This window comes from Ursus maritimus, unplaced genomic scaffold (assembly GCF_017311325.1).
Source record: "Ursus maritimus isolate PB19 unplaced genomic scaffold, ASM1731132v1 scaffold_1, whole genome shotgun sequence".
NCBI lineage: Eukaryota > Metazoa > Chordata > Mammalia > Carnivora > Ursidae > Ursus > Ursus maritimus.
In genome coordinates, this window is record NW_024423343.1 from 15,242,957 (window position 1) to 15,258,870 (window position 15,914).

General features: G+C 44.0%; 1 long non-coding RNA gene across 5 annotated transcripts in view; it reads left to right on the plus strand.

Moving 5' to 3' along the window:
- LOC103662728 overlaps positions 1-15,914 on the plus strand; it is a 38,350-nt gene that overhangs the window by 8,433 nt on the left and 14,003 nt on the right. For 4 of the 5 annotated variants that reach the window (XR_568554.2, XR_005837278.1, XR_005837280.1 and 1 more), the window contains 3 exons: positions 2,380-2,466; positions 2,599-2,772; positions 3,928-4,216. This is a non-coding gene — a long non-coding RNA (uncharacterized LOC103662728). Of the gene's footprint in view, positions 1-2,379; positions 2,467-2,598; positions 2,773-3,927; positions 4,217-15,914 lie in introns of those variants that run through there. The other variant, XR_568555.2, reaches the window with a different exon arrangement.

The window sequence follows — 15,914 nt, forward strand, 5'->3', positions numbered from 1 at the left end:
GGGGGGGGGGGGGGGGGGGGGGGGGGGGGTGTTCCATCTCACGACCCTGGTATCATGACCTGAGCTGAAACCAAGAGTCAGATGCTTAACAGATGGTGCCCCCCAGGAGCCCCTGGAGTTCCGTTTCTTACAAACAGTGGAATCTGTACTTAACCATGGTCTTACCTCTTTAATTTCAGAGGCTTTTGAGGGGGAAAGAATTAGGGCATAGGGTTTTTGCTGGCATAGATTGGGTCCCCATTTATAGAGGTGAAACTAGACCTAAATGAATTAGTCTTCCAAATTTTTTTATTTGCAAAGTAACAGTTTTAAAAAGAAATAGAGTACTGAACTATACACTTACAAATAGTAAAAATGGAAAATTTTATGTTATGTATATTTTACCACAATAAAAAAAGTAAACAAGTTAAGAACAGAAATTTTAATGTTAAGAACAGAAATTTTAAAACATTTAACAAGTAACTAGAAGCCATAAACAATCCAAGCATACCAAATTTCATTTCCTTTAATGCTATCATACTTAAAACATCTTAGAGGGGTTCCTTTTCTCTCTTCCTTTAGGAAAAGATGGTGTAATAATCTAGTGAACCAAATCAGAAAGACCATCACAGTACTAGATTCACAGGAGATGAGTACTTTATAAACATGCTGCCTGGTTAATGTTTCCATCTATTTATCATGCCTTGAGAATTCACTTTTAAAATGTCAAGTGGTTATTAGTCATCCTGTCAACTACTGATCAGGGGGAATGAAGCTTATTTTGATGTGTGTGCCTAAAAGTGGATCCACTGATAGAGCAATAACTTATTTTAATGTCCAAAATCCATGGGCATGAGATTGACTGATTTATTACATTGGCTGGAGAAAATGAAAGTCCTGTTTCGGGAAATATCCAGCCTGGCCTAATTTCCCCGTGGAGCTGTGAGCTGGGAGTCTGCTTGGTACAATGCACTAGTGTTGGGCTTGGGAAATTCAAGGGCTGGGGAAATTCCCCAGAGGTGTGAAAAGAGAATGGGCTGCAGGAGTCAAGGAGCCCAACTCCAAAATACTGAATGGCCTCCGACTAATATCACTAAACGTTCTTAGTGATCCAGAAAGAAAGGACCGGTGTTGAAGATCAAAGGACACCCTGGGAGACCTTTTGTCTCAGTCATTCAGATAGCCACCTGACTGTCTGAATAATAGTTTGGGGGCGCCTGGGTGGCTCCGTCTGTTTAAGCGCCTGACTTGATTTCAACTCGGGTGGTGATCTCAGGGTGGAGGGATCGAGCCCCACGTCAGCTCCATGCTCAGTGCAGGGTCTGCTTGCGATTCTCTCTCCCTCTCCCTCTCCCTCTCCCTCTGCCCCTCTCCACATCCCACTCTCTCTCAAATAAATAAATAAATCTTTTTTTAAAAAGTTACTATTATTTACCAATGTTGGTAAATTGTAACCATAGTTACCATTATCATTGTTACAATTTTCTACAGGCCCTCAGCCTGCACATTCAGATCTACATGGCTCTAAGCTGACTTGTGCCTTACAGAGTTTGTTGTGGTTCCCTTCCAGAACTTTCCTCCTGTTTTGTGCAATGACCAATTGCAAAGAGGAATTTACAATCTGTCTCAGGAGCCATCAGACTTATACTCAGTACATATTTGACACATATCTAGCCTTTTCCGTTTTTGTTCAGAAAAACCTGCTGATTTTGCACTTGAGTGAAGTCGTTCTCCTTGGTCAGGCAAACAAATAAATTCAGCTTTGTTTCCAACTGCTATAAGGTGATCTGTGTTTCTTTCTTTCCTTACCGTACAATATCAGGATACCTAATGCGAAATCAAAGGCCAGCTATTGTCAGCGTTTTAGGGGCACTTATACTAGTGGTTGAAAACTCACATACCTTCGGGGGCCAGGCCAGTAACAGAGACAAGATAAGACGCAGCAGCAATAGCAAGAGGATGGAGGGTACTCTGCAAAGTGCTGAGTGGGCGCCTCTTCTAAGGAGGAAGCTGAGTTTCAGCTCCCAGAATTACGGATCCCTGCTAACGTGGCCGTGCTGGTCTACTGTTGACCCATCTTATGATATTCCACAAAAGCTGTAACTCTCTATGTTAACGTCAACATTCTCAATGTTTAAAAGCGCTAAATAAGACATAGCCACAGGCCATGTAAGGTGTGTGGCCTGGCAGTGTGTGACTTTAGGCTTAGCGTCTTTTAGACACTGTGTTGGGCAGTTAAGGTAACAGAAAAGCTTGCAGCCTCCACAGGAAACCGAAATGCAGGTGTGAGGGAAAAAGGTAAAATGCTATAATAAAGAAACGTTTGAAGTTAACAAGAGGCACGGAGGAATTAGGAACCCTCCTAAGATCTCACTCCGTTTCATCTTGCCTTTGCAACAGGTGTCAGACTGTTGATTAGAAACTCGCAGGCGTGCCGGCTGGGCTCACGTGGACAACGGTAGTCCAGGAATAAAGCATCCCAGTGACGTAAGCCGATAGTCCCTTCCTGTTTCCCACTAGCACATTCATCTCGTTGGCCTTTCGTCCCCCATGAGCGAAGTCGGCTTTGCTGAAGATACACCACAGTGTTTCTCAACCAGGGATGATTTTGCTTTCCAGGGAGACATGTGGCGATGCCCAGAGATGTTTTTGGTTGTCACAACAGATGGAAGGGGGAGGATGCTGCTCGTGTCTGGTGGTTAGAGGCCAGGGATGGTGCTCAAGCCACCACAGCGCAGAAGACAGTCCCCTCAACAAACCAGCATGTGGCCTAAAACGTCAACAGGGCTGCAGGTGAGAAACTTTGGCCTGGATTTTACAATCCTCTATCGTATAGCAAATATTAACTATGTCGTTTCCACCTGCCCTTTGTGGTACCAGGGCTGAGCGTTGTTTTTCACTCTCTCCTTCTTCCAGCAATGCCCCACCTCTCCTGGTCTTCTCTTTCTATTACACGGAGAAATTCTGCTTTCCTCTTATTTCTACTTTCAAACTGACATGCACAAAACCAATTCCTAGCTCAGCTGCACCCCTGGCCTCCTGTTAGCAGAATTCAGGCACAGCAGGAAGCAGTCGACTGACGTTATTACCACTGTTCAGTAGTGTTCTTGGGATCTTACCCTCCCAGCCCAAGGTGCTTATCAAAATCTTTTTTCCAAAAACCAAAATGCTTTCCCAAAAGGAATTCTGATGCATTTCTTTGACTTCTCACTGGTTGTTTCAACAGACGGTGGTAAACTTTGATGTCATATTTAACACAAAATCTTGCCCATCATTGTGTGGGCCTTTTGTCAAAGAACTGTGATGTGATTCTGATTTTATTATTTTAAAATATAGGAATTTCAATACATAAAACATATTGTGAGGACCGAAACAACAGCTCACGCCACTACCCATCAGATTAAAGTGAACAAATGTGCTGTTTTGTCCTGTGTTTCTAAACAATGCAGAGTCTTGTGACGCTGTCCCAGTTTTTCTTGTTGCCCTTTGTCAGTTTTTGACTAAGTGGAGGTTAGGAGGATGTGGGCAAGAGAGGGACCGTGCGTGTGAGTGTTAGTTTTCTGACAGAGGAGAGGTAAGACCCATTACCTCCATGGCTGACAAGACCGCGAACATTGGGCATAGGGTTTATACAATTCTAATAGAAGGCATTCACAAGGTAGGATTCAAGCAGAGTCCAGAAATTCATCCTGATCTAGGTTTAGAGAACTGGCCTGAAGCTTTGCAATTGCCACCTGACAGCTCATCCCAGCTCTTTCACTGACGGTCCTTACATCCCTCCTTCTCCTGTTGGGACTTCCACTCAATGAGTCTGTGATATGAAAGTACAGTCTTCCCTCCTCGCCTGTGAGGATGGAAACCAACAGGATTCCCAGTGCCTGTGTTAAACAATACTGGGATGGAGCATATTGCCCCCACGGCAAAAACTATTTTATCTACTTGCTCCAGGAAATAAATGCTTGCTTCTGGAAGATAAGACTATGAGCTAACTAGAAGAGCTTACTTATCAAGACCAACGGCTTTTTAATGAAGACCGGCTTCCAGACACTCACTTCATTGTGCCCACCGGTCCAGAGTTACCAATGCCAACCAGTGACTCAGCTTCCAAGACCTGCCTTAAAGTCACCAGGACCAGGCATATCCACTGACTTCCCCTTTCCAGGACTCTGTTAAAACATTTAAAGATACAGTAATCTATTTTTATGTAATAGGCTTAGTAAAATACCTTTGATTGGTCAACAGGTCTCTCCAGTGGTCTTTTGAAAAGCCAACAGTGACATGTACGTCTTCTTTTTTTTTTTTTTAAGATTTTATTTCTTTATTTATTTGAGAGAGAGAGAGAGAGAGAGACAGAGCACGGGGGGGGGAGGGGCAGAGGCAGAGGGAGAAGCAAACTCCCCACTGAGTGGGAAGCCCTATGCATGACTCGATCCTGGGACTCTGGGATCATGACCTGAGCCAAAGGCAGATGCTTAACCGGCTGAGCCACCCAAGAGGCCCTAAAAAGCCAAAGGTGTCATGTACTTCTTAAGAAAAATGGGGAAGAGGGGCACCAGGGTGGCAGAGCGGTTAAGTGTCTGCCTTCGGCTCAGGGCGTGATCCCGGCGTTATGGGATCGAGCCCCACATCAGGCTCCTCCGCTGTGAGCCTGCTTCTTCCTCTCCCACTCCCCCTGCTTGTGTTCCCTCTCTCGCTGGCTGTCTCTATCCTGTCGAATAAATAAATAAAATCTTAAAAAAAAAAAAAAAAGAAAAATGGGGAAGAACAATGCAGTAAATACAACTCTCTTCCGTTAAATATGATTGGTTGTTTAAAGTTCAGAGGTGGGAATGTAAAACGATGTGGTCACCATGGAAAACGGTTTGTGGTTCCTTAAAAAGCAAACCTTGGAATTGCCATGTGATCCACAAGTCCGTTCCTAGATATATACCCTAAGGGATTGAAAGAGCCTCCAACAGATCCCTGTGCACCTGTGTTCAAAGCCACACTAGCCGCAAGAGTCAAGAAGTGAGAGCAACCCAGTGTCAGCGGGTGGGTGAACGGGTAAGCGGAACGTGCTGTATTCGTACAGTGGCATTTTATTCAGCCATAAAAAGGAATGAAGTATGGACAGCTGCTACCACACAGAGACACCTTGAAAACATCGTGCTAAGTGAAATAAGCCAGACACGAAAGGACAGACATTGTGTGATTACACTTGTAGAAGGTGCCTAAAACAGGCAAATTCATGGGGACAGAAAGTAGACTGGAGTTCCCAGAGCTGAGTGAATGGGGAGGAATGGCGAGTTCCTCTTAATGGGCACAGAGTTTCTATTTAGGGTAGTGAAAAGTTTTAGAAATGTAGTGGTTATGGTTGCACAACACTGCGAATGTTATACCACCGAATTGTACACTTAAAACTGGTTAAAGAACGATTTCCATGTTGTGTATATTTTACGGCAATGAAAAAGCAGCCTAGAAGGGCGCCTGGGTGGCTCAGTCAGTGAAGCATCTGCCTTCAGCTCAGGTCACGATCCAGGGGTCCTGGGATTGAGCCCCACTTCCAGCTCTCTACTCAGCAGGGAGTCTGCTTCTCCCTCTCCCTCTACAGCCCCTCATGCACGCTCGCACACTCTCTCTCAAATAAATACATAAGATCTTTAAAAATAAAAAAAGAAGAAGAAGAAGCCTGGAGTGTCTCCTCTCTTGTCCTATTTTCCTCTATACCCTCTACCGACATAGTCCTGCAGGACAGCCTTTAGGGAAAGGAAAACACAGATCTCCTGAACCCAAATGCTTTCAGGGGACCAGACTGGTAACATAAATAAGTGACATCAGCCAAGCGTTTACAGTAGGAAGGAGCAGGGATGGGGGTAAGGTAGAGAACATAAGCGTCTTTCTAGTAAGTACACCTACGACCCATCTCCTGACAATTGTTGCCGTGCAGAAATGTGGACCCAGTATTGCCAGGTTTTCTCATTTTTCAAGAGACACTAGGAATTGGCATTTATGTGAGACTGGTCAGTGGGGCAGGTTCAGACGGAAGCCATCTGTTCACTACTCCTGCTCTTCGGCCTGCTGACTGACCCTCCGTGGGCAGCTGGTGCCCACATTAGAGGACCATCTGAACCCAGAGAGCATATTTTTCTGAACTGGGTGTATCAAAGTTCCAAACTGGATGACAGGGAGCGCCTTCTATCTTTTAATTGCCCTCATTCTTATTTCCTCTTAGACTTTGCAGGTAAAATGGTCCAGTAGGGTCCCACTCCGTGTCCACTGTCTTTTCTGATCGGGAATGTACAACTGTGTTTTACAAGTGACGTGAAAGAAAGTCTGCTCTGCGGCCCGTGCGAGAGGCCTGTCAGAGGGAAACTGAAAAGGAGAGCATGGGGACGGGAGGTGAAGGAAGAGAAAGAAGAGAAGGGGAGAAAGGAGAGATGGAAAAAGACAAAAAGGGAAAGAACTAGAAGAATCTAGAGTAGAGAGTGAATATTTATTACACTTTAGTGTTGGTAGCTCCCAGATAAAGACCTTTCACATATATGGTCTCAAATGTTACAGAGGCTTGGGAAGCAGAACTTCCCCTCTTCAGTTTGCAGATGGAGAAAGAGAAGGTCCTGGAAGTTGCCTCCACGGTCCAGTACTTAGTGGGTGAACAATAGGGACACACAGGTGCATGTCCCACGGTGGATGACTAAGAGTAAGAGAGAAAGAAAATCTGAGGATGGAAAGGCAGAAAAGGAAGTAGCAGGTTTGTTGGAAGCTGGGAGCCTGCCAGCAACCATTGCCCAGACCCCAAAGGGGCAACGGGCTGTTGGCCAACTTCCTGTATTCTCATGATTAGCCCCTATGAACAGCCACCACAGCTCAGCTTCCCTAATTCAGTGTAGGTCTTGATGCCATTGGTTGGATCGTACAGCAAAACTTTGTTTCAGAGACTCTTAAGGTTAAAATACACAGTGGAAACCGCAAAGGGCTTGGGCAGCGTGCTGGGTCTCACACAGCCCTTCGGGATTCGGCAGCAGGAGGACAGTCAGGATCCTCTGAAGGCATTTGCCACGACAAATGGACATCAAGAACCGCTATCCTTCTCTTCTGCCAAAGGGCATACTGAGCATGGTTCCTAATATTGACGTGGGACGAAAAGTCAGTTTGCAAATTACTTAATGTGAGAAGTCTCAGAATGAGAGGCGGAGGGAGGAAATGGAAGGAGGTAAGAACTACATTGATTGCCTGCCACGTGCCAGGCTTCCTTACAGACTTTGCGAACATCTCAATGGCAGAGATTTTTGTGAACTATTCTTGACTGAAAGAAAAGGCTTTTTTGGACTCTCCCTCCCTGTGTTTGTTTTGTTTTGTGTGTGTGTGTGTGTGTAAGATTTATTTATTTCAGGGGCACCTGGGTGGCTCAGTGGGCTAAGCATCTGCCTTCAGGTCAGGTCACGATCCCAGGGTCCTCCGACCGAGTCCCGAGTCAGGCTCCCTGCTCCGCGGGAAGCCTGCTTCTCCCTCTCCCAGTGTCCCTGCTTGCATTCCCTCTCTCTCTCTGTCAAATAAATAAAATCTTGAAAAAAAAAACAGATTTATTTATTTCAGGGGGGGAGACAGAGAGAGAGAGAGAGTATAGGGTGAGGCGCAGAAGGAGAGAGAATCTCAAGCAGACTCCCCGCTGAGCACAGAGCCCACGGCGGGGCTCGTGACCCTGAGATCATGACCGAGCCGAAACCTAGAGCGGGATGCTTAACAGACTGAGCCACCCAGGGGTCCCCTCTCCCTGTGCATTAAGCCTCTTTTTCAAGTTGCTGTAAGGATCCCATTTCAGGGAAAGGGTTGGAGGCATTTCATCATCGGAACTCGGTCTGCATCTTCGCTTTCCGGTTGTTGAAACCACCTGGCCCCAGCCTCAGCCGCGTCGTGCCTGTCCTGCTTTCCGTCCTAACTTCTCTGCTCCGCTTGTGCCCATGCGAGTCCTGCTGGAGCCCACTTGCCAACTTTGGTGCATGAACAAAACTGAAAGTGTAAGAAAATTAACACTTTCCGGTACAGTCCTCGAGGGATGGAGGGTGTTGGTAATTTCCCCCTTTTCAGTTGGAGAGCACGGAGGCCCAGCCTGCTAGGTTCCCCGGGGGGTTCCCCTGGGACGAGCAGCCACCAGCTCAGCGGTGCTCCCTTGCATTAACTTTCATCTTCTTCACGCCCCTTTCCCTGGGGTCACATCCCCAAATAAACTATCCGCTTGCAAGTTGTCTCAAACTCTGTTGGGGGCAGATTGGGCCAAAAGAGGGCCAATTATGCTACTTCTTCACCGCTGATAATAAAAGACGGTAATGGTGCCCCTGGATAACCTGATTCACTGACCTTTTTACAGTCACGGTCCAGTGTTTTAGATCCTTATTATGTCCCTATAAAAAGAAAAAAAATCACCCAGAGAGAACTGGTTAAACCTGAGCACGTGCCTCGAGAGTCCATTTCAGGGCTTGCTCACACGTGCCTAACGCCGCGATCGTCCAAGCGCCTACATTGCTCGCGTCACTTTATTTGATCAGGAAGGCCTTTTCTCCGCTCCCATCAGCACAAGAAGGGTGAGTACAGGACAGTAAGACATTTTGAGAGAAAGAGAGACCACAATCACGTAACTTTTATTGCAATATATTGTTATAATTGTTCTATTTTATTATTAGTTATGTGGTTAATCTCTTACTATGCCTAAGTTATAAATTAAGCTGTTTTGGAAAAAACAGTGTATATATAGGGTTTGGTACTATCTGTGGCTTCCAGAATCCACTGCACATCTTGGAACGTATACCCTGAGGATGAGGGGGGATGACTATATATCCTATTGGTTCTGTTTCTCTAGAGAACCCTGGTATATATATATATATATATCATACATATATGAAATCTCTCTGGAAGGGTACATACCAGGTGGGTGGCTGAAAGCAGAGAAAAATTTTTCACTGAATATCCTTTAATATTTAAAATTTTTGAATATTAGTAATAACCACTGGCTCAAAATATTAAAAAATATAAAATAAACAGGTAAGTTTAATAAAATTTGCTGTGTTCAGTTATTAGTTAATATTTTGCATTATAATCCCATAAAGAATGTATTGCTAAAATATACATTTCTGGAAATACAAGAATACTAAAAAAATCAAGCCAATTTTTTTTCTTTTTCAATTTTTTATTTAAATTCCAGTTACTTAACATACAGTGTAATATTAGTTTCAGGAGTAGAATTTAGTGATTCATCATTTACGTACAACAGGCAGTGCTGATTATCAAGTGCCCTCCTTAATCCCCATCACTTATTTAACCCATCCCCCCACCCACCTCCCCTCCAGTAACCCTCAGCTTGTGTTCTATAGTTAAGAGTTTATTTTCTGGTTTGCCTCCTTCTCCCCCGCCATGTTCATCTGTTTTGTTTCTTAAATTCCACATACGAGTGAAATCATGGTGTTTGTTTTCTCTGACTGACTTATTTTGCTTAGCATACTACTCTCTCGCTCAATCCATGTCACGGCAAATGGCAAGATTTCATTCTTTTTTATGGTTGAGGTATATTCCATTATATATATATATACACACACACACACACACACACCCCCCACATCTTCTTTATCCATTCATCAGTTGATGGACATTGGGCTCTTTTCATAGTTTGGCTATTGTTGATAATTCTGAATCAAGCCCATTTTTAAACATTTTTTAAGTTTTTATTTTGAGATCATTTTAGATGTACAGAAACGTTACCAAAAAAATAGAGAATCCCTGTATCCCCTTCATGGGACTTCCACTTACATGGACATCGTACCTAAATGGACTACTGTTACCAATGCCAGAAAATTCGTATTGATACAATACACCAACTAAACTGAACCAAACTTTTAGCCGTAACTTCGATGCCCCTCTAAACATTTCAAAATTTCTTCACTGATGGCAAAAAAAAGGTCCAGAAGTAAACAATCAACCAGAAAGTTTCTAAAAGTATCTCTCGTTCTCTCTCTCTCTCTTTTTTTTTCCCATTGTAGCACTCAAAGAAATTTCTGTAATTGCCTGAGTGGTAGAAGGGAGCATTACGGTTATCAATTGTACTCTCTTTTTTGTTCCCCCACTTTGCTAAGTGATCCAACTTCTCTGAATTCTTGTCCACTCCTCGGTACATGTACTCCCATGATTTCAGTCTTCAGTTTGTTTCCAGCAGAGCCCAGCCAAAGTGATAATGGATCTCACCATCACCATCCCTCCCCTCCCTTTTTAATTCTGTGACTTTCTGGTTTGAGCTCCATCCAGGCTTGCCACCTTCTTAGGGAAGTCTCAGAATGGATGCTTCTGCACCCCACCTAGACCTGTCCTGTTCCCCAGCTCCCACACCCCCTTCCAGGTCCGTCTGGCCTAACCTCCATCTCTGATGAATAAATATATGATAGAATGTCAGTGCTGGATTAATATGCCGCTCCAAGGGGAATCCACCTGCCATGTGGACATTCTAGAGACAGCATGATACACTGACACAGTGCTGATGGGGGAAGGGTGGCGGCAGTAAGGAAACCTGAATGTCTGCAGAACTGTCACTAATAAGCTGGGTGGCCTTGGCCACATCACTCAACCGCTCTACGTCTCATTTTCCTGTAAAACAAGGGAATGAAGCGAGATGCATTTTTTAAAATATTCTTGGCAGTAAAGGTAGCTTTGAAAATCTGATAAAATAAATTTATAGGCTGTATCCTCAGAAAAGTAAACATGGTGCCTACATATTTTTGAATATCCCAAAGGGACAGTAATGTGACAAAATAGGAGGTCACAGACTTTCCTCCTCACTTCATACTCTCAAGAAAACACTGCGTTTGTTCTATTTCTCTTACGGCCTTTGTGCTACAGGTCAGGGTAAGTCGTAGAGAAGAACTGGAGGTAACAAGAGAGGCTAGGTTGACTTACAAAAGGGACAGCGGAGCTAATGTGGAAGATAAGGAAGGATAGATCTGGGTTGATAAAATTGTACTTCACCAAAATTACAAACTTTTTGCTTCCAAGGGCATCATCAAGAAAAACAGCCTACAGCATGGGAGAAAATATTTGCAAATCATATATCTGTCAAAGGACTTGTATCTGGAGTATATGAAGAACTCTTACCATTTAGCAATAAAAAGACAAATAACCCAATTTAAAAATGGGCAGAAGACTTGACTAGAAATAGCCCTAACAAAGGGGTACAAATTGCCAATGAGCTCATGAGAAGATGCTCAGTATCATTAGACACTAAGGAAATGCAAATCAAAACCACCATGAGAAACCACCTGACACCCGCTAGGATGGCCATGATTTTAAAAAAAGGTGGACCACAGCCACTGTTGGCACAGATGTGGAGAAATTCGAAGGCCTGTGCACTGATGGTGAAAATGCAAATGTGTTTCAGCAGCTATGGAAAACTATTTGGAAGGAGTTTTCTTACTACCAGCATGGTATAGTCCCCAAGAAAATTGAAAACACAGAAAAAGCTGTTCACAGAAAAGCTTGTCATTCTTTCTAAGAGCCAAGGAGAAGGAACCACCCAAATGGCCATCCTCTCATGAACAGATAAACAAAATGATACAATGGAATATTCTTCAGCCATAAAAAGGAATGAGGGATTGATACGTGCTACAATATGTATGAACCCTGAAGACGTCACACTGAGTGGAAGAAGCCAGCCACAAAGGGCCACATATCATATGATTCTATTTGTGTGAAATGCCCAGAAAGGGGCAAATCCAGAGAGAGTCAACAGATGAGTGGCTGCCAGGGGGCAGGGAGGGAAGGGATAATGGGGAATGACTGCTAATGGGTACTAGTTTCTTTATAGGGTGACGAGAATGTTCTGGAATTAGTGGTGATGACTGTACAACCTTGTTAATACACAAAACCCCACTGAACTGTACCCTTTAAAATAGTGAATCTTATTGTGTGAGAATTATATCTCATTTTTTTTTTTTTTTTTTAAAGAATAGGCCAGGGAGTAGAGGCGGGAGAGAAGAAATGAGGAAGACGAGGGAGCCAGTATGGGTCAGAGTTTGGGGAAGAAAAAGAAAAGAAAGTTCAAGACACATGTGTGCAGCTCAGGCACAGACTTGATGAAAACATGAAAATGCGTGATAATTTCAAGAATGATAGTGCTTTCAATAAAAAGAAGAGAAAAGCATTAAAGAGTGGCAGGACTTTAGGGGTTCATAGAGCCCTTAAAGTCCATGGGTTTAGACACTCCGGATTCAGAATCCTTGGCCACGATAATATCTAAATGTCCCTTTTATCTAAAAACAAAGCAAGACTATAATTCATGGAACAGGTGTGAGAGATGTAAAAGTGGTAAGACCTCCAAATTCAATATAATGTGGAGATCTGGCTGGTCAATGAAGAGTTTGCAAAATAATGTTGAAGTTAAACCTCTTCACTGACTGCTTCGATTCAGTCAGAAGCACTTCCTGAGGGTCCACTGTGACCAAAACATTGAGACAGACACAGAGAGCCCCACGCTTGCTGGACGCTAAAACTGGAAGGAACTTTGGTGATGATCTAATATTGACTTCAATCCCTCCATTGTATGGAGGAGGAAACTGATATTCAGAGGCTCAAGTAACTTGGCCAAGTTCCCCCAGTTTGTCAGTCACAGAGCTGGGATTACAGTCCCCATGTCCTGATTCCAGGTTTAGTCAGGAGCATTCTCTTAAAAATAATGGATATGTTGATGGAAGATTGTCTATTTGCTCAATCAAGGACCTATAGTTCCCTCTGACACAATATACTGTTCTTAGTGCCCCCCCACCAGTTAACAATAATGAAACACCATTTTGTTTGTTGATCTTTTTTCATTCATTCCGTTCTCAATGAAACAATGCATCCCTTCTTAAATCTGTTTTCTCCGTTAACAATGATGGATTTTTTCATTCATTCAGCAAGCGCAAGCTTAGGCACCATGAGGAATGGCAACATTATTCAGATAGAACCCTGACCTCAAAAAGCTAAAAATCTAGACAAGGAAATAAGACAGAGTCACAATTAATTATGATGTGGGGTTGATCCTGGTGACACCATTACATGTCATGACGTTCCAGGAGAGTGAAGTCACGTCTGCTTGGGAGAAAAGAAAGCAGGAAAATATATTGTGACTTCACAAAGCTTCAGAGAAAGAACTTCTGGAGTTCATGGAAACTGTTCAAGTCTTGAAATGCAAGTTTTCTGTTTATTAAAAAAAAACATAAACTGTAATGGAAAATCAGCAGTTTCCTTAAAATCACCCAAACTGTTTCTAACCACAGGATGCATTTTTTTTTTTTAAAGATTTTATTTATTTATTTAACAGAGACAGACAGCGAGAGAGGGAACACAGGCAGGGGGAGTGGGAGAGGGAGAAGCAGGCTCCCAGCGGAGGAGCCTGATGCGGGGCTCGATCCCAGAACACCGGGATCATGCCCTGAGCCAAAGGCAGACGCTTAACGACTGAGCCACCCAGGCGCCCCAGAATGCATTTTTTTCTTAATTGGCTGCTGAGGCTTTTTGAATACTTGTAACCCATCTTCTGGGCAAATATATATAACTGCACCCACGTTGCCCTCAGCCGTGTCCATACTTACAGTAAGAGCAAAGTACTGAAATCCTATTCTAACTTGATACCTTCATCCTTCCTGTTTTAAGGTGGCCACTGTAACTGTGTAAGGGCCTTTTTAAATGATAGGGTGATTTGATGTTCATGAGACTTGATAGTTTGAAATGGAATAAATGCCTTTAAAAAAACCTCATGTTTATTAAATTATAATCTAGGTGTAATAAAAATCACACTTTGTCGGTGGGTAGTTCCATGATTTTTGACAAGTGGAATGCTTTTTATTGTGATTGCCACAGTTAGCACAGTAAAGAGGTGAAGATCCGAATGGAAAGGAACAGGCTAGGAAGCAGTATGAATGTAAAGCAAACATTTCCAGCTTGTTCTTTACGTGCATGATCTCAACTACATCTCCTATCCCTATAGAAAACATTCTTTTACAATCTCTACAGCTGAGAACGCGGCAGTTTGGAGAAGTCAAGTTTCTTGGGCTGAGTCACAGACCCAGAAGGTAGCAGGCTCCCCAAGCAGGGAAAATTTCTGGCCTCTGTCATTTAGTAATTTAGGGATTTGGGAAATTCCTTTGGCCCGTTAGGGCCTTGTTTTTCTCATGTGTCTACAGAGAAGTTTGGACTGGCCTTCTGGTCCCCCGACGCCCTCTCCGTCCCTACCAGAGCCCCACCATCTTGGTTCACCAGCCATGGCCCCAGGGCTGAGGGTCTCAGACAAACAGCCCCAGAAGTTAAAGAAACAAGCAGAAATGCCGCACACGCTTGGACGGAGCCCAGCCTGCGCCCACACAGACTCTTCCCGGTTTTCTCGCCATAAGCAGCTGGCACAGGGGACAAGTACAATGCCATCGAGTGGAGTTCAGGAGGCCAAAGAAACAAATGGCGAGGAAGCACATGGGCCCTCAGTCCAGCAGAACAATGTGGCCACTGTCTTCTGTTCTGGCTTCTCTGGTCTCGTCACATCTCCATGGACCATGAATAAAGAGATTTGAGCTGGCCGGATCACCCTCATTCTGTCAGCTTTCAGCTCTGGGGTTGCCAAAACACCCTTCCATCCCATCGTGCCGTTCGCTGCCCCCACCCACCACCCCCTCTGAGCAATCAACGTTCGGTATTGTCCAGTAGACTCGGAGGGAAGAGTAAAATAAGATTGGAGAGCTGGGGATAATAAATAGGCCTCTTCTCTCTGCAACTAGAGTCAGTGAAGACCCAGTGCCAAATTCTGACTCTGCTACCAAATGGCCGTGTGCATTGGGACAGTCGACTATTCTTTTTTTTTTTTAATTGGGACTGAAGTCAAGAAGTAAACTTTATTTCCTGTATAATAATATTCTTTTGGGGATGCTAATGCTGAAAGACCTGGGGAGGAGGATTACGTCTTTCTGGCCATTCACCACCTAATAGGCTTAAGCCTTTTCTCATTTTTGCCTATTTCTGGCCTGTTTTTCAGGGAATTTCCATGGACGTGTTCTCCTCTTAGGCCTTTAAAGTACATAGCAGGTACTCAGTAAATGCCTGCTGAGCATTTGTCAAGGGAATCAACAGATAAAATGAAAATGGCCAAAACCGAGAATGGGTGATTGAAATTTAAAAATCAAGTTTCATGGGGTAAAGTTCTTTTTGTAGTGGTACAATGCCTGACTTATTTTAACCCCCAAATATCTAATTTATCCAGGGTCTCAGTTTCTACTGAGGCTGAGGATTTAGAGGATGAGATTCATAACAACTTCACAATGTTCCTGCAAAGACCAAGAGAGAGAGTGCACATAAACGTTGTGTGTAAATCCTAGAGCATGACTTCCTGGCACATTTTACTCAATGGCACTCAGAGTTAGGATTGTATTTGTAGGGGCGCCTGGGTGGCACAGCCTTTAAGCGTCTGCCTTCGGCTCAGGGCGTGATCCCGGCGTTCTGGGATCGAGCCCCACATCAGGCTCTTCTGCTGTGAGCCTGCTTCTTCCTCTCCCACTTCCCCTGCCTGTGTTCCCTCTCTCGCTGGCTGTCTCTCTCTGTGTCAAATAAATAAATAAAATCTTAAAAAAAAAAAAAAAGGATTGTATTTGTAGAGGGCATTGAGGGCAAAAGGATAAAGCAGCCCAGAAGGAGTTCTCACTGCCCCAGGGACACCAGCAGTCCTAGAGACGCCTACCACCCCAAGCCCCTCTAAGCGAGCCCCAGGGATGAGGGAGTCCCTAAGTCATCACACCTGCAATAGCTGTGTGTCAAGGCATACTTCTTGAAAAACCTGTTTTAAACTTTCATGCAAGTGTACAAATTTCACGGAACGATCATGTGGTTGTGAGTGAATCATTTTACCGTCCTTCACTCAACTACTCTAGGGGACACTGCCCTATAGCAATTGGGGCACT